The sequence below is a fragment of the Athene noctua genome, chromosome 2 (assembly GCF_965140245.1).
Source record: "Athene noctua chromosome 2, bAthNoc1.hap1.1, whole genome shotgun sequence".
Lineage (NCBI taxonomy): Eukaryota > Metazoa > Chordata > Aves > Strigiformes > Strigidae > Athene > Athene noctua.
Window position 1 is genome coordinate 66,976,820 of NC_134038.1, and position 18,905 is coordinate 66,995,724.

The 18,905-nt window shown below is 44.4% G+C and overlaps 1 long non-coding RNA gene across 1 annotated transcript; it reads left to right on the top strand.

Annotated features, from left to right (window-relative positions):
• Nucleotides 1-14,304: 14,304 nt before the first annotated feature.
• Nucleotides 14,305-18,162, top strand: LOC141956923 (uncharacterized). Its single transcript, XR_012633031.1, has 3 exons — nt 14,305-14,620; nt 15,789-15,823; nt 17,986-18,162. It is a non-coding gene; the product is annotated as an uncharacterized LOC141956923 (long non-coding RNA).
• Nucleotides 18,163-18,905: the final 743 nt, after the last annotated feature.

Here is an 18,905-nt window from a genome sequence, read left to right on the forward strand (position 1 = left end):
ACTGTTAAGGGTGAAATTAAAGACATTTTGCCACTAGACGAATGTATGCATATCTTAAAAAAAAAAAAAAAAAAAAAAAAAAAAAAGGACTTGCCTCAATCTTTAACTCTTCTACTGCCATTATTAATGCTACGACATGGCGACATGGTACTGATTTCCTCCTTTGGATTGGTTATTTGGTGAACTGAAACAAAGACTGCTGGTGGTTGAATATATTCCATACGTGATCACACAGAAGTCCAGTGTCATATTACAGTAGAAACACATATACGTACATTTCTGTTGGAGAAATTTGGTTTCAAACAAATGTCTTTGATTATTGGCATAGAGAGTTATTTGTTCACTATTTCCTTTTTTTTTTTTTTTCCCCCAAAGCTTTATTTAATTATACTTCAGTATGGTCCTTAAAAAGTTCACTTTTCTTTGAAAAGTAGCTCTGTGGAAAAAAGAAATTAGCTTCTTACTAGCTCTATTTTATTACATTTCAAATCCAGAACCATAACTTTTTACTCCAGCATATGGGTATCACAGCAAACAATAAACACATTACTGTAGCATAATGAATTACTGTTCAGCAGCTGAGCAACAGTAACTGACTCCATGCGTGCTTTTAGCAAAATCAGACCCATTACCTTGAACACTGATAAGGATATACATCAGGCTCTCCTCACAGCCACAACAAAGCAATTGTGTTTTTCCAAAATATGAATTCCCTTTAAGACAGAAATCTATATTCTGTGCTTTTTCCTGAACTATCAACAAAACCATGTACTAAGCTTCACTTCATGCATTTACTGGAAACTAGTGAAGACTAAGTGTTTTCAGCATCATTAAAGGCCTAATAGAAAATTATGGGGTTCATCCATGCCTAAAATGTCCTCCAAATTCTTTACTGTGGAGACAGCATAAAAAGGCATGATGAATCTCATCTGATTCTCACATCTCAGGTTGCAGTGGGAAGGCTCATCCTTGTCACACATAGACAGAAATCACTTGATGCAGTGTTCTCGAGAGATCCGGCAAGTATGGAAACAAGGGACACCAGGCTTAGAGAATCACTTTTTGAGGAAAGGGGGAAAAATAAGTTTTGCTATGAACAGGTGTTTATTACAGCTAAGAAGTTTATCTTACAGTAACTCACGAGCTGTGTATGAGTCACTGTGAAGTATTTTTAAAATTCTATTATCCAGCAAGAAAACTACTTAAAGTGTTGCCAGCACTTCCAAGACTGCACCGAATGAAAACTTCACAGAGAGATACAGCCTCAACACCAGATCCATACAACCCCGGTTTACTGTGTGCTTGCCTCCGCCAGTGGCAAAGTCCACAAAGGAGGACATTTTTCCTATATTTTGATTTTAGTTTTCTTTGTAAACTGGCCATCTATTAAATGAACTTACAGATTCAGTGGCTAAGACTGTACAAAATCAAGGCAAGAATAAACTTAGTGGGGGAGCTCCACCTAGCTGGCAAAATATCTCTATTTGGCCCAGTTTAGTTTCACATGTGCTGAGAGAAACTACTTCACTGGGAAAGTTGTTTCCATACAAAAGCTCCCTGAAGAAACCACAAAACCAAATGGGTATTCTCCAAATGCACAGGCAGGACATGACACTATTGATACATCAGAGTCCTGAAATGGAAGGGTCCTTTTTCAGATCATCACAGAAAACAAATTCTGCTGAGCACGTTCCCCCTCCACCTTCCTGTCCTCTAGATTCTCACCCAGAATGGGAAAAAAATGTAATGGAGTAAGGAGACCAAAGAGAGAGAAAGTGTTAGAAACATGGATGCTAAGTGCGCATGTCACATCTTTGATCCTTTGACTCTGTAGAAAGGACTCAGCAACTTCATAGACCTTCATGCTTCAGATTTTCAAAAAAAGAGTGGTAGAGTTGCATGTGAAGGATCAGCAAAGACAATTTATACTGATGAAATTTATTTTACAGGTAAGTTCAGAATGCCATGAGGTTCATAAGGATTCTCCTTCCTCAACAGGCTCACTACTAGAACGAGCTCTATGAAAAGGGACCTGGGTCTTTTCTCGCAAGCTCTCTACCTTTTGGATTTGTTTGTTGGTTTGGGTTGTGGGTTTTTTACACTATTTTAATTACAATGTAATACAGCTATTGTCAGAAGTCACTGCTATCAGAGATGAAGCCCTTTATAAGGCCAGCAGAATTTGAATGCTAGGACAGAAACCTGGAGTCAGTTAAATCCTGTATTATAACAGGTCAGGACAAAATCAAAAGTGTAAAGGAACTTTTCCCCAAATCACAGAACTATCATGTCTGTCATGTAACCTATCATTCCAGTCAATCTCAGCTTCTGGAAATGAACTTTAGATATTGAACATTAAAAATCTTTTAACAGCTTGAAGAGGGATCCTGGGAGCCAAAGACCAGTACACCTGACCTCCCTACCAACCAAACTAGTAAAAGCTACTAGTAGGAGGGAAAGGGAGAGGGCGAGGGTGAGTTCATCTGTTTTAATAATGTAGAATTGGTGACTCATGGAGAAATATTTGAACAGACCACCAGCTTTGTTACCAGCTCATAAATTCCTTAGCATTGCAGGAAGGAAGGCTTTAAATGGATTCTATCGGCCCAGCTTAATTAAATTTGATCAACTATATGCTACCCAGCTTCTTGAAAGAAAAATTCTACTCGATGCATGAATAAGTGTGCAGAGCAAACTACTGGCAAAGCCAACAACATATTTGGGATGAACTGTCAGCTTCCATGCAGAGAATGGGTTTGGGGGTTTTATTTATTTTCTATACATAAGTTGTTTCAAATTCTGGAGACCCTCAAAGCATTGGTGGACTCAGGGTCCAGAAAACCAAAAGGATAATTCCCCCAGGCTTAAGTTTGCTCTGCTTCCCCAGGCTTAAGTTTGCTCTGCTTTCCACCACTGCACATTTTTCTGGGCCTTCAAACCAAAAGGTTGAAAATCACTTGTCTAACTGTGAAATGAACACTTAAAGCCCTCAGAAAAGACATAACTACAGGAAATAAAACTATGTGTATAGCAAAAATGAATTCAGTCCAGTAACTTGAAGAAAGAAATTACTCAAACTAGCATACATATACCAGATTTTTTTGTAATTTTAAGAGTTAAAAAACACTTAGCATTGTTCATTAATTGTAAAGAGTGGTATATTTGCATGGAACATCTTTGTTCCTTGTATGGACTATTACCCTAGTTATCTAATTATTGTGCTTTTCCTGAAGACAGCCGTTGGAACACCAATACTGAGAACTTTCTAGTAGGCAGAAGTTTTAACCACAAAATCTCTGTTTTTGTCTTCAGTCTGATTCAGGAGACACTTTCCATGGGGACAGCTTCTTGACATTTTCTAACAGATGCTGAGCAGACGGGCACTAGAAAACATGTATTTCAGCATTACCTCACTTGCTTTGTACAGGCTGTTTTTTAACAACAACAAAAAAAACCCACACAACACACCAACAAAAAACAAACAAACATTGAAAAGAGTTTTCTTTCACTTCCAGTCTGAGTGATTCAGTCTTGAAGAGGTAATAAACAATAACTTTAGAAGTTTCATTTTCTCTTTATTATTAGACTGTGGTCCAGCAGATGCATCTGACATGCTGTACACACGTGTATTTACAAGATTGTCTTACCTGTTATGTTTTACCTTGAATCCATAAAATTAACAAATACAGAAAGTCCAGTAAAAACAACTTCTTCATTCCTGTCCTGCTTTTTAAAGGCTTCAGGGATGAAAAGAAGTACTCTCCACCTCAGGACCCATTCTCATGGCTTATGACCAGCTGCTCTTCCACAGACAGAAGTGTAATCTGTAAAGTGACTGGGAGAACCGGTGAGAGCGCTTTGGCTACAGTATCACCAAAACACAGGCATTATCTAACCCTTGATCTTCGCTACCCCAAATTTAGACAGCACCATCTCCTGCGTCTCTAAATGTTTGAAGAAATTGGTATCTGGCTGAAAAATATATCACTAAGACAAACTCAGGGGAAAAAAAGATGCTTTGCAGTGAGGAACGAGAAGCTAAAAAACATTCTTTGACATTACTAAGATGCACCTGAAACTGTGTGTCTTCAGACCGCCCCATGGATCATCTTCAACAGCCTACTGAAAGCTTGGGAATATTTTGATATTATAATCACCCATCAAAACAACATGTGGTGGGCAACAGATCAGGCCATGGTCTTCTGTATGATTTTACATTGAATTTCAATGATTTCCATCTTCTTATATTCGGGAACAAAACCTTCCTTTCCTCAACTGTTACACACACACACATCACGTCCTGTGAACAAGACGCTTTGTCCGCTACAAGTCACACTGCAAAGCATCACAGCAACTACTCCCGACATCAGGGCTGAGAACGTAAGGCATGCTCCCCGTGTCAGGCCATGGTTTCACTGACTGCCATCCCTGACAGTGGCCAATGCTGACTACTTTGGGAAAAGCATAGCACAATCCCCCTTCAGCCATAAGCAGTGTGAGATCTTTCCAAACCAGAAGCAGCATCACCACCTTTGTGTTTAGTAACCCTTAGTGGACCTCTGTCCCACTAACTTGTCAATCACTGCTTTAACCTATTTATTCAAACCACCTGCAGCAACAAATGCCACAATATAAGGATTTGGGGGGGCTTTCTTTCCTTTAAAAGTACCTCTTGCTTGTTTTTAAGCTTGCATCTCAAAGACGTCACCTTCCTTATGGCTTATTACTGAGAAAGGAATTCTTTGCTCCGTGTCCTCCCATCCACCATTTACCCCTCTGTGGAGAGGTATCATATTCAACCCCTCTCCCCTAAAATCTATCACTTAAGGTGAAAACTCTTCTGTCTTTATATGAAAACCATTCCAACAATCCTTGTTCCTTTGCTAAGGTTTCTTCCAAATTCTACTTTATCTTCCTTTTGACAAAGTGGCCCAAAATGCATGCAGTTTTCAAGATCTCCATGGATTCATGTAACAGCCTGATAGGTTTTTCTTTTTTTTGTGTGTCCCTTTTTGCTCTTTCTACCCCTTCCAAACATTGTTCTGCTTGCCTTTTTGACCTCCACTGAGAATCGAACTGACATTTTCACAGAACTATCCACAATGAGTCCAGGATCCTTCCTGAGTGATAATAGGTAATTTAGAGAGCATCACTGTGTATGTATAATTAGTTGTTTTTCCTCCATGTGCATTATTTTGCATTTATCAATTCTGAATTTCATCTGCCATTTTCTCACTCAGTCACGCAGAATTGCAAGATCTTCTGCACAGCTTTACAGCCAGCTTTAGTTTTGATTTCTCTGTAAGCTTTGCCATTCCCTCCATTCTCCTCAGACTGCTTTTAAACATAAAAATACAGAGACAGCTGCACTGTGTCAGATCAGTGATCCCCCTAACCAAGCATTCTGTGCAATATTGACTAAAAAAAGATGCTTAGGCAAGAGCGTCAGAACACATCCCTGGAAGATCTTCCTCTCTCAACCACTCCTGAGATTGCAGGCTGTGTCTTTATAGCTACCAACTCTCAATGGCTTGCTTTTCCTGCGACTGTCTCCTTGGACCCAGGCAAACTTCTAGTGTTTGTCATGTCCTCCAACAAGGAATTTCAGAGCTTAGCGACACACTGTACAAAGAACCACCTCCTCTTGTTCTAAACCTGACACCCACCAGCTTCCTTTGGCACCTAAGACACTGGGTCTCTAGTCACCGCTAATGACACCCATGATTTGGTGGACTTCTGTTTTTGAAGACTGAGCCATTTGTTAGCTATTTCAGAACAGATTTACAGTTCCTTTAGGCTCAGGCCCAAAATTTAACTATGGAGCAAAAGGACTACAACAGCCAGATGGGCCATCAACATTGTCCAATGCTTTTCTGGAAAAAAAAAAACCTATAGTGGGTATTTTCTCCCTGCTATATCTCTTTACTCTCACTGAAATGCAAGCTAGACAGATAAGTGAGCTTCTTGTCCCAAGAACAGCTGCAACACTCATGCAAAGATTAATAAAATTTACTGTTGCATTTCAACAACCTGTACTCTCCTGTACACATCTGTAAATGAAAAATATATTAAGATAAACAGCAGAAAGAGGGAAGCAGAAAAAAAGGAAGCTACAATTTTGAGAAACATTGTCCTGTGTTGCTTTTCTGCTTGACTTTCTATTGTCTTTTCGATTGGGATTTTTCCTCACCCCAAAAACAAGCCTAAGTAGCATTTTTACTGCTGGCCAGCAGAGTGAAAGTTCTGAGGAGCCGTGAGGAAGACTACCAAAACCGTGACAGGAATAGTGGGCAAAATTCACACTAGTTTTTCTATATTTTTATATACATTGTTATTTGGGCTTTTTAAAAAGAAACCGAGATCATCCCTCTCTACACCCTAGGGATTCTTTTTTTTCCTGGTCATTGTGGAAAGTCAAGATTGAAGCAAGTGAATTTTACACTTAATTCCGAGGACAGGGAGGTTTATAGTCACTCTGATGTGTTCCAGGAATGAATCCCTCAGTTGTGGGCTAGCTGCAGAAGCAGTTTGTCTCCCCCATTCATCCCCCATTTTGCCAACAATGCCATTGTTCCAGTGGAATGCAGCTGTCATGAGCGGCGTGACTGCAGAAGGTGTTCCCTCGGGCAGCTTGGGCCATTGCCACTAAGCATTGTAAAGTCTAAGACCAAAACCAAAACCTTGAACTTGTCTTGGTACTCAGCGGGGTTACAGTGCAATGAGGAGAGCTTCAGGGTGATATGCTTTCAGCAGCCTGTATTATGAAGGAGATGAATTGCTCCATTTTGCGTCAGCTTTGCAAATCTATACCATATGACTGGCTACTAAAAGTCAGTAGCCAACTAGAGCACAAGGATTCATAGCTTCTAAAGCTATTGTGAAATTATGGGGGGAGGGAGTGGTTCAGTATTTATACAAGCAAGAGGCACAATCTGAATTGAGGAAACTGTTTAAATATAAATAAATCTGTACAATTATGCATCCATGACTCTACTGAATCCCACACACTGTTCAGCCAAGAATTTATTTTAGCTTAATACTTAACATAACTCCTTTCTTCAGTTTTAAGAAACAATTAGGACAGTTTTCAAAAAGAAAACATCTACTGTTCATGCGAAACTACATGCAAGCTCACATCTTTATTTCTATACAATTATTATACCAGGATGTGCAAACTGATTTTTTTTTTACAGTGGGAATTCAAGCATCACTCAGAAGTAGAGGTTAACAATCAGTTTTTGTCTACATTGTAGACTTTTGCAAAAACAAGCTCTAAATCAAACAAAGTTTTTATTTGACTTGCAGAACTTCAGTATGACATTTCCCATATTTTCTTCTGGTTCTTAAAAAAAAATCTCCCAGTGTACTTACTCCAGCCTTTATGACATGCAAGAGGTCTTATCCAACATTACAAAGACTTCTTACCTCTCATTCCTCCTGTTTTATCAGTCCAGCCAATTTCTATCAACAATGATTTCCAAATCATTTATCTTGTTCAGCCACTTTTCCCCCGCCCCACTCAACCATCTCCACCAATAACTGGCCCAACATCCAAATGATCACAGCCAAGAACAACCACTTAAATTGTCAATCACCCATTTTCTAGCTTTTTCCCATCACTGACTGAAGAGCTTCAAATGAAATTAGAACAATGCAGATGGCTGCAATGGTTATTTCTACCTTTCATTACTTTTGTAGCACTTCTTCCACAACTAAAGCACAAGCAGTGTTAATTAAGTGCATCATGCACTTTTTAAGTATCAGTTTAATTGAAAGAGAGCAATAAACTCATCCAAGTGCATTTCTGTAAATAAGTTACTGAAAACGCATACCATACCAAATCACTTTGAGACACAGAACTACAAGTCCTAGCATGATAGCAACCAGTGTCCCTCCCACAAAGACCACATTGCCTCTCCTCACGCAGATGGGGGATTAGTCTTTCTCCAAATACTTCCAATCACCTTGTGGGAGTGGGAAATAGAAAGCAGTCACCAGTCCTCCATGACTACTTCCTGCTCTCTGGCTTTTAAGGCCCTAAGAACATTAAAGGCAGACTGATTCTTTTCCTCAGAGAAGAAACAGACAGATCATGTCTCAAGCCTGTGTCTCCTTCCCAGTGCAAGAGTCTTGGCTTTGCAATAAAAGACTGGGCAAGTTGCAGACCAATTAAGTGGGAGAGGGAAGATCTACTCACTAGTAGAAAACACCATCAAAGGAAAGGTGCACGCAAATCTCACCATACATAAGTAGCTCTGTCCGTTATATGCCAGATCCCAGAGCAAACTCCTTTCTAGTTTCTGCTCATGACTGAAGTCAGTTCTGAATGACAAAGTCAACAGCAGAAGAGTGCATAATGAAAACCAAATGCCAAAAAAATGTTTAGAAAAAGGCTGAATGTAGCACAAGAAAAAGCTGCATGCTTTAGACATTAGGCAGTTTCATTAGCACTTCTTCCACAAGGAGACCAGCTTGGAAAAAAGGAAGTAAATAGAAGTTTCATTAAAACCCTAGAAAGCTAGCATGAAATCACTCATTTCAAATTCACATATTTTTAATACATAAATGAAGAAAACTAGTCAATTAGGGAAATGTGAAGTGGGAAATTCCACAACTGCTCTATTGTGGAAGGAAGTAGACCCAAAACAGAGACTAGAAACTCCAGAGGTCTAAGGCAGAAAAAAGATTAGAGTGAAAAGAAGAACAGAAGGCAGAGAAACTAAGGAGGACATTTTAAAGTGTGACCACAGACATAAACTGAAGGTTGACATTAACAAACCACATTATCTTGTGCTTCTCCGCTTACCATGTCCCACTCAGAACATTAAGTTAGCCCATTTTGCTTCTCATGAAGAGAAAAAACAAGTGAACAAGGAAAACATTGCTAATTAAAACTTCTTTAGAATGTGGAACCCTCACACACAGTATTGTTACAATCATACTCAAGAACTCTAGCCACACTTTTTAGTACTTCAAATACCAAACTGGATTTTAATACAATCACACATGTTGTTATATTCCGTCCAAACATGCTTTTCTAACTTAATTTTCTTCACTTCAACAAATGAAACATTTCTGGAAGAGAAGAAACAAGAATATACTCAGAATAAACATTAACAAATTTGCTCCTAGACATACATCACAGGAGGAATAGAATGTTTTTATTTTTATTAAAAATAATATATCTGACACACTGAATTCTGTACAACAAACTGGAGTGAGTTCAGTGATGAAAAGTATCACAGCTACCTGAAGTTAGAGGGCAAACCCTTAAAAAAAGATATTTCAAAAAAGTATGATTTTTTGGTAAAGTTCTCAAAGAATGTACAATATTGTCACATTAATATACGACTTTCTTATGATCAAATATTGTTGCAAAAGTATTTTTAGTGTTTACCATTTGCAATGACAGAAACACTCTCAGTTTGCCTGATCACAGACAATATCACTGTAGAGGATGCTTATTCCCAGCACTGAGAATTAAGAAGTATCTGAGCCTGGGGAGACGATTACAAAGGACACTAGATTTTTGCGTCATTACCGTACCCTGCAAGACACTGTGGCTTTGTTTCACTGATTTCTCTGATTTCCCCTAAACTCTATCTTTGTTTTATTTTAAGTTGTCTTCTATTCAGACAAGTCACTATACACTGGTAGAATTACTACTCCTGCACGTGAACTAAGAGAATCACTACTCTTTTGTTTGTTTTGTTGAACCCCACCAAGATTACCTCTAACTTCCTACCTTTTTCACCCCCCTTAATTCAAGGCCTTGGGACACAGCACTGAGAAGTGACACAGTGTTAAAGTCAGCTTTCCTTGGCCCACTGTCAAGCGTGCCAACTCCATTCTTTCTGAGGGAAGAGAGTTCACTGCACACATAAGTGCTTCTGCTATCAGAAACCCCTCTAAATGGCCAATTAGTAAAACACTTGAACCCTGCTGGAGACTTTTAGGGCATCAAAAGGCACAAGGCTCATTAACAAAAAGCTCAAGATCAGTTTGATGGTAGCTTGCTAACAGTAGTTTTGGTCAAATACATCTAAAGATCTTATTTTGCTCACCTGTGGTAGCTCTTCCCAGAGTTCCCTTTGAAATATCACAGGGCAGAAATACTAAGTCAACTTTTCCTGCAAAGACAGTGCTGTGACTTGACTCCACCACTTTCAGAGAGGTAGGTTAGTTTGAAGGCTTCTTCATAACTAGGTCCTTTCATCCTTTTCACCTGCCTCGAGGCAGCTGCCAATGGCTTGGAATTCATACTCTGGAGATGACTAGGTAGAGGCAAAGATACCAGCCATCCCACCGATGATGTTGCAAGTAATTAATCCTACTGCAACAGCAGAAAACAGGAGAGGAAATCTGTCACAGGTAACTGAGCTGCTCCTACTTTTGGCTCACCTGTGCAGCCACATGTGCCATCTAGGAAAATTGTCCTAGACAAACCTTACAGATAAAGCCTCTGCAGAACTACTGAGTTTCTCTCCAAGAATGCAATTAATGAAGAAGCAAATCATTCCCCTTGAGAACTGAAGCTGATATTACCATCAAATCTGAATTCCCGGAAGGCCGTCATAGTCTCTGCACGGTGTTTCAACAGACCGTGTACGTCAGAGGAGGGTATGCCTCCAAAAAAACTACAGATTAAGAAATGCTCCTACATCTCTAAGAAATTACTATGTCAAATATGCCCTAGAAAGCTGACTAGCGATTGGAAATTACAAGTATTACTATTCAACTCGGTGCTAGTTGTAAAATTTTCACTTTATCTGCAGAAAGAAACTAGTTTGCCTACTCTACTAGGGCTAGAAAATACACACAAAACTCCCCAAATGCACAGAACTTGCTGGAAACCCTGAATCACTGAACTGGCTAATTCTCTTAGTGGAAGAAGTTATTTTTTATGTTCCATTGATATAAAAGCACAAGACAAGAAAAGTGTAACATCAAGTACTTTATCAAGTACTACAATCTAAGCTAACTAATCAATTTAGATGCTGACCTACAAAATGAAGCACAAAAAATACCATGCACTAAAAAACAACTAAGAGGGCTGTATTTCCTGAAACTCCAAGCATTGTAAGAGTTATATTAAGTAAATCTGCTATTTACTTTGTTACTGCTTTGCAAAGACAAACACATACCTTGGTGCAAGCAGTAAGAGGCATGAGATGGCCAATAACCGTGATGCTTCCCTACTCAGAAATCAAAACTAGGCAATAATTTAATTATCATGCTATTCAGCAACAGTTTAAGTACTAGAATTAGATTTATTTTTCCAGAATCTTTTTTCAATAGGCCACGCAGCCAGTCAAACCAGACTATCTTTGAACTTAGCCCTATATATTCAGGATGCAAGACACAAGAGCCAAAGAGGCTACCCATGCCAACGCTTTCACCAGGTGAGGTTACCTGGGCATCCAGCACTGACCTGAACAGACCCAAAGGTATTGCCATCTAGATGGACCCCAGCATTTCTCTACCCACCTGAATCCCAGAGATACCATGTACTCACAAGAAAGTTGTCCCAATGCCTAAAGCAACGGGCAGGTATCTTCCTTCAAACATCACTGCATTAGGTGCATGTATTATTGCCATATAATGCTGTCATCAGCTACGTGCCATAGATAACCCAGTCCAAACCTCTGCCAGCAAGAGAGCTTCTACGAATCCTCCCTAGTGTGCTTCAGGCAAAATTAGTACAGTTCACCCAGCTGCTCACTTATCCAACATTAACTCAAGAGCTGTGGGGGCGGTAACTCTGGCAGAGGAAAAGCAGCAAATCACTGGGGAAGAGTTGCATCTTCAGCCAGCACAGCTGCTTGCAAAATGAATTATCTTGCTACACTCCTAGCCCTGAGGGGCCTAATACATACTGACAACAGCGAGACCAGCCATCACAGCCACTTTTACACAGTGGACTAGAGGTTAGAGCACTGGGCCAGGCTGAGAGGGAACGACATTCACCTCCCTCCTCAACCTAAAAGGATCCAAACCAGCATTGCCTACTTCCTAGATGGTTGCAACTAAGCTTGTGAGACATCCATTGCGTAGCAGGGAATATATCACCTATATTTCTAGCGGCCTGCTAGAATATATATGGATTCCGTGAAAGTCTGAAACCTGGATCTCAGACGAGGAGTACAGCAGGATCAGCAAAGTTACCGTTTCTGCTACACACTGCACCCACGGACTTGGGCCGACTGCAGAGCAACCGCTACTGACAGTCAACTAACAGTCAACACTTGAAGTCAAACCACGATTTAAAACACACTGCTGCAAACTGTCACAGCTCGGGACTTGCCATGCAGTCGAGTGAGAGAGGGGGAAAAGGCTGCATCACCTGCTGTCCGAATGTAGTTCATCCACTCCTAAGAGGAGGGGTGCCCTCTGGCACACAGCTCCCCCCCGCTCAGCGGGGCTGAGAGACGTGCTCCGCAGGGCAGTTCCCGAGGCGTCTCCCCTCTCCGACCGAGAGGAACCCGCCCACCATCACCGTGGGCACATCCTCCCACAGCGCCGCGCCTCCCCCAAGCCCCTCCCGCCCTCGCAGCAGGGCACCGATGAGAAGTAGGTAATTAACCGGCGCACCGGGCGGAGGGAGCAGGCTCCCCATGAAAGCGGCGACCAAGCGCCGGCAGAGCAGTCCCGGTCCCCTCCAGCCGCAGGGCAGGCGGGTGAGCGGGCGGGCGGCCGAGGCCTGCCCGCAACCCCCCAGGCGCTCTCCGCCCAAGCCGCGGGCTCCCAGCGGAGTGAGGCGAGAGAAGCTCCGGGCCCGGAGCCCCCTACGGTGCCGCCCGAGGAAACGAGGCTGCGGTCGCCAAGGCAACGGGGCCGGCTGCTCCCCAGGGAGCGGCGGGAGCCGGAGGAGCAGCAGCGCCGCGGGCCGCGCCTGCCCGCCCCTGGCACCCGCCACCGGAAGTGTATTTATAGATTGGCCGGATACGTGCTGACGTCACGGAGCGCACCGCCCCCGTGCGTCAGCGTAAGGCGTACGTAATGGGAACGTGACACACGCACGGCGCGAGCTATTTATAGCTGGAGGAGGCGGAGAGAGAGGAAAAAAAAAAAACACACAACCGCCACCGAGGCGGCGCGCGGCGCTCCGGCCGTTTGTTTGCCATCCGCACGCGCTGGGGGGCGGGGCCACGCGCGCGGCGTAGGCGCCGTCAGGTGACGGGCCGGCCCCGCCCCTGCGGGGTGAGGGGAAGCCGCGCGGCGCGCGGACTGCCCGGCGGCGGCGGCGCGTGATGGGGGCGGGCGGGCGCGGGCCAGGCCAGGCCGCAGGCACCCTTCCCCGGCGGGCGGGCGGTGCGGGGCCGCGGCACCGGGCGGGGGATTCCCGTCCCCGGGAAAAACCCCACGGAAAATAAAAGCGCAAGAGCCGGTCCCGGGCTTCCGGGAAGCTGAGTCGCCGCCCGGGCCCGGCGGTGCCGCTCTGCCCCCGGAGCGCCGGCTGGGCCTGCTTCTTCCACGGCGTGCGTGGGCCGAGCGGCGGGGCCCGGCAGCCCCACGGCAGCTGCAAAACGCTTCTCCCTCCCCCCATCCTCGTTGCGCGTCCCCACCCGTGTGGGGAGCGTGTCTCCGCCGCGCGGGGAGGCGCGAGGTCAGCGAGTCCCCTGTGGAGACGGTGCCGTAACGAAGGGCGGGCGGGCGGCCGCCCGCGGAGCCCCCGGGTGGCGGCTTCGCTGGGAGAGCGCGGTGCCGCCGAGCCGGGGCTGTCCCGGCGGCACCCGCTTAACGCGGTGTTTAGTCTCGTCCCCCTTCTCCCTTCTCCCCAGAGTTGCGAAGAGGCGTCTCCCGAGTTTTCCCCCGCTCCGAGGACGCGCGAGCCGCAGCAGGTCCTCTGGCCTGGGCCAGCGCCGCAGCGGGCGGCCGCCGTTGGGGGATGCCCTTCGGACCCAGCCGCTCCAGCCGAGGAGGCGGAGCGGGGCGGCCCGTTGCCCGCCACCGGCTTCTCTGTCCTCGGGGATACCCTCGAGACAGAGCGCGGCCCTCCCGGCCTGGGAGCCGGGCCAGGGACCGGCCGGCCCGGGGCGCGAAGCGGGGGGGCGGAGGGGGTTGCCCCGGAGGCCCCGGCAGCGGCGCGCGGGGACACCTGTTGGCGCCGCCGCCGCCGTCACGCGGCGCTCAGCTGGGCGGGCGCGCGACTGGCCGGGCTCCGAGCCCGCCGGCGGCGTCACGCGACCGGGCGCGCGTGCCGCGCCCGCCGTCACCTTCCCGCGCCCCGCGGTGGACGCTCCCCCCGGGGCCCGTCTCCCGCCTGCAGAGTCAGGTGCTGCAACGTGGAGCGGCCCCGGAGAAGCTGCGAAACAAAAGTTTCTTGAGAAGGGGCCGCCGGGGGCAAAGGGGTTACGGCAAATAGTGCCACCGGGCGCCGTGCCGCGGCCTGCTCGGGCACGGGCCGTTCCTTCCCCCTGGCGGGATTTCGCCGCCGGCCGTGCGTGACGGGGTAAACGGGAGCAAGTGGCTTTCGCTCGGTGGCTGGGGAAAGGTGCGGCGGCTCAACCGGTGAAGTTTAAAAATCCGAAAGCAGCGCGCATTCCTTGCACGCCTACCGGCAGGGGTGAAAAATTAATGGGATTTAATGGAGTATGCTGATGTGACACACGATCTGCAGGTAATGTGGAGCCCTCTAGAAATGTTCGTAATACGGCGAAGCAATTAAAAAGCCAGTTGAATGGCTTGAAAGGCAGCGATCGTGAAATGACATAATTTTTAATAAAAGCCTATTTATGGTGGTGTTTCGGTTCCTATCATTAGAAGATACCATCCTAGGAAAAGGTATAATGAATGGCAAAAACGTGAAGCTCAACGGTGTTATCTATTGAAAACAGGATACTATTTCTCTGTATTCGTTTAAGAGCAGCAGCAGGAAAAGAAAGAATTGCCTAACCTCTTCAGGGTACAAATACTGCAAATTTAACTTACTATTTCATAACAAAAACAATAAAGCAGGGAAATATAATAGGAAAAGATATTCAGAACAGATGGCAGGAAGCTTTCCCCCCCCCCCCTCACATGGAACCACAAATGTGTGGAATGATCCAGCGGAGAATTTTGGTAGGGTGAAAACACCAGAGTGATTCTACCACTCAGCAAATGAAAGCTTTGGTGAAGGAAAAAGAAAATGGGAATGAAATTTGTGTTTTAAATTGCCCAGAACTTCTAATTATGCATTAGTTTCTGTTGCCAATTTTCACTGCAACATGACAAAGCTTTGCCTCGTCATCCCCAACAAATGCCTTATAAAAATACAAAAACATATCCTAGTAAAAAATGGGAGATTGTTCAGACATTAATTCTCTTTCCGCACAACGTTCCGTTCCCTTCCTGTAAAGCAGAGCATTGAGATTGGCCAGAACGCTGCAGAACACTGCTGACTTTAAGTAGCCTTTGCAAAGGCGTTTGTTGGTCTTTTCTTTCAGAGTCACAGGAATTAGAGAAAATCGATTGTGACTTTGCTCCTTTGAAAACGGGGGGGTCCTTTCACTAGAAAAACACTTGCACCTTCTGCTACAGTGGTGAGCAGCTCCACTGATGTTTAGTTCCACTGCAGTGCTTCCTGTTGGCCTTTGCGAAGCTTGAATGCTCGAGGGAGGATAACTTAAGCGAGCAGAAGATGAGGCGTGGAATCTCATTTGCTGTCACTCCCCCTCGTCTCTGTCTTTGAGACATGTAGACTTTCTGGAGTTTTGGATCTCTGCTCTAGGTGCCCCAGAAGCAGTGATGGTTGCTTTCTAAAGCTGCGTTTGGATAGTTTTGACTTTCACTTCTTGATGTTTCAGATTTTTGCTGTTTGAACCACATCACCGCTCCACCTGTAAGTTTTTTGTGTAGCATACAATTATAATCAGGTGAGACTGTCAAGTTCCTTGCCTCCTTGAAACAGGAGGGAACGAAGTCAGGAAATTAGCTTCTCTTTTGGTTTAACTTTGAAGATTGGCTTTCCAAGACACATTTCAAAGCTCAAATGCCTTCCTGAAGAGTGCGAGGGAAATAACATCCTCCCTTGCCTTTCTCACAGATTCTTCTGGAGAAATGACAGCAGGCTTCTCCTCTTTGGTAGGAGAGGAGCAGCCCAGCTTCCCTAAGCTGGTCCAACAGCAGCACACCTGCGCTCAGCGCACTTTGCTCCTTTTGTTTGTAAGTTTGTTTTGGCACTGCTCCCTCTTGCCATCTCCAGAGGGCTGCACAGAGGAGCGTGCGTAACGCAGCTCCAGGTATGACATTTCCAGACCCCCATGGGTTCCAGCAGCCATGACTTGCCAGTTTCACTCAAGTTTGGATTTCAAGATGATTTTCACAACCCCAAAGACTTGGACTCTGAGCTCATCACCCTACTCCCGGAGCTACGGCCTAGAATGCATACACCACGGTCTGGGCTTTCGTGTACAGTGCAGGGAGGGAAAGATGCACTGATTTCATCCGCTCACTCTAACAGTGTATCTCAGCTGATTCAGAGATGCCAGAAAGTTTAGTCATAATTGAAGAAAGATGATGCTTCAACTCTCTTAACCTGTGATGTGATACTAGAGCCCACTTCTGATCTTTAAGATGTGATAAGCTTGAAAGAAATAGTCCAGATCTTCTAGGGTAAATCATTTATTTATGTAAGAAAAAAACGAACCATTGCCATTGAGGGGTCTGAGGCCTTGTGCGTTAGTAAGACATAAACCATAATAGTACTTAGTTTTCATTTCTGTGCCTTTATTTCCTACATCCCCTCTTGTAATTTTACAGATGGAGAAATGAAGCAGGCAGAGGTAAATGGTGTTTTTCAAAGGCACAATCCAGGACAGAGACAAAACAAAAAGCAAAACCTAGGCAGTTGGTTGCCTGGGCAGCCGGACTCTCCCACTGTTCTCAAGCCCCTTGTCCTACCCCAGCTGAAGAGCTGCTGCCCAATGGCTCTTGGAAATGGGCAGTTTGGATAGAACAGTTGTGAGAAGGGAGAGCAACGGACAGGGAAATAGTAGGAAGGAAAGAAAACATAGTCCAGGAAGAGGTAAGAGAGACAGTAAATGGAACACAATGCCTGGTAACATAGGTAAATGGTTTGGAGATCATTAGGAGTAAAGCAAACAGGGTAACCAGAAAGACGAGGTAATAAGAACAGATGGAATTTAAAAGGTTCTGCTCATAGAAAGATGTTAGGAAAAGTAAATAAATAACAAGACGATGCTTTTGAGGAGCTATCCTTTGTCAACATGAGCAGAAAGTATTAGTCTGCCAGAATGGCAATGCCTGCTGAACAAGCCTAAAAGATTACCTGGTATAAATGATTATTTTCTTTACAATGATACAGTCGTGTTTGTTGTAAGTAGAGAGGCTCCTTTTTAGGAGTAGAGATTGACAATCCAGTCAAGAATTAAGTTTAGAAATGGAAGGGCTCAGAAGGAAACCGTGAGAAAAGAGCTTACAAAATAATAATGACAATTGCTATTATTTTATTAATTATAAGGTAGAGGAGAAAAAATATTAACTTCCGGTGTTTATAAGCCAGCCCCATGGCCCTGACCCTTCATTAAAATCCATTTTGCTGTAGAAAACATTACACTCCTCAAGATCTTTGCCCAGGATAAAATGAGATTGAGCTTTTTTTCTCCTCTCATCTTTCTTTAAGTGAACACAATCAAATAAGATTGCCCTTCTCAAAGAATCAAGGCCAATGCGAAATGTAGTTCTTGTGCATCCATGATAAATCCCGTTTAAAGCTGCTTCATTATTACATAATTAATGTACTTAAATTAAGATCCTTCTGAATGCTTCTTCATCTCCTTATTTAATAATCTGCTATGCTTGCATGTCTGAACCTTGTCTGGTCCTGGCTTCTCCCCTTCCTAATCAGCTCTTACGTGGGCAGTAGGAATTATGCTCTCAACAGCCCCTCTGCTTAATATGATCACAGTTTGGTCTGTGGGTTTGTCTGAAAGGCAGTCGCTCCTTTCGTTAATATGCAACCTCCTTTACTTTTAATTTCAGATCTCCACGAGCAAGAAAGAATCGCCTATTGTCTTACAAGCCAGGCAAAGTGAACAGGCTGAGTCAGTCCAGGAATATTCAAGCCTCCCCATCTGTGGTATTGCAGAATTCCAGGGCAATTCCACCAGTTGGTGGAGCTTCTGTCTGGGAAAACAGAGCTATTGTGAACAAAGCATACTGTGCATATTTCTAACATTCATAAAAGACTGGGTTTGAATCATTTGAATCTTTCTCAAAATTTCTTCCTTTGGGGCAAAAATTTCCAATGCATGGCCTCGATCCAATCACAGTCATTTGGAAAATCTGAGCATAAACCACCCAACCATTTCTTTAACTACTTGGGAAAAGAAAATACAAACTTTTGACTGTAGAAGTATGACAGCAGCCTAGATTAGGCTGGGACTTAATTTAGTCAAGACTGGGACTCAGTTTTGACAGGGGGTACCCTGCCAAACACACCACCAAAGGCTAAGCTAGGCCTTCCCCTCTTCCCCATCATGACCCCCATATGACAAGGGCACCTTTCAAGCAAGGGAGGCGCGATGAGTTTCTCTTTCAGTTTGGAAACACATCAGTGATAAACTGAGTGTCCTGGCTGCCTTATGTAACATGCTACCTCACATGTAGAAACCTGCTGGCCTAACCATGTAAGGCAGTCGAGGCAGAGCTGCTGTTCCAGGCTATCCAGGCTCAACCAGGTGTCATTTTGACCAGGATCACAATCCTCCTTTCAAGATGTTAAGTCACCTTGAGCAGCACCAGAACATGTTACATTTATTTTCTGAATGGCAGGATACCTCTGAAGGGTAGGATTCTGACTCAGTTCTAAATCTAATGGGGTAGGTGACCATATCTAGTAGGTGATCGTATCTAATAGGTGACCATATTAAAAGCTGCAGTGTTTTCTTTAGAGCCCCATC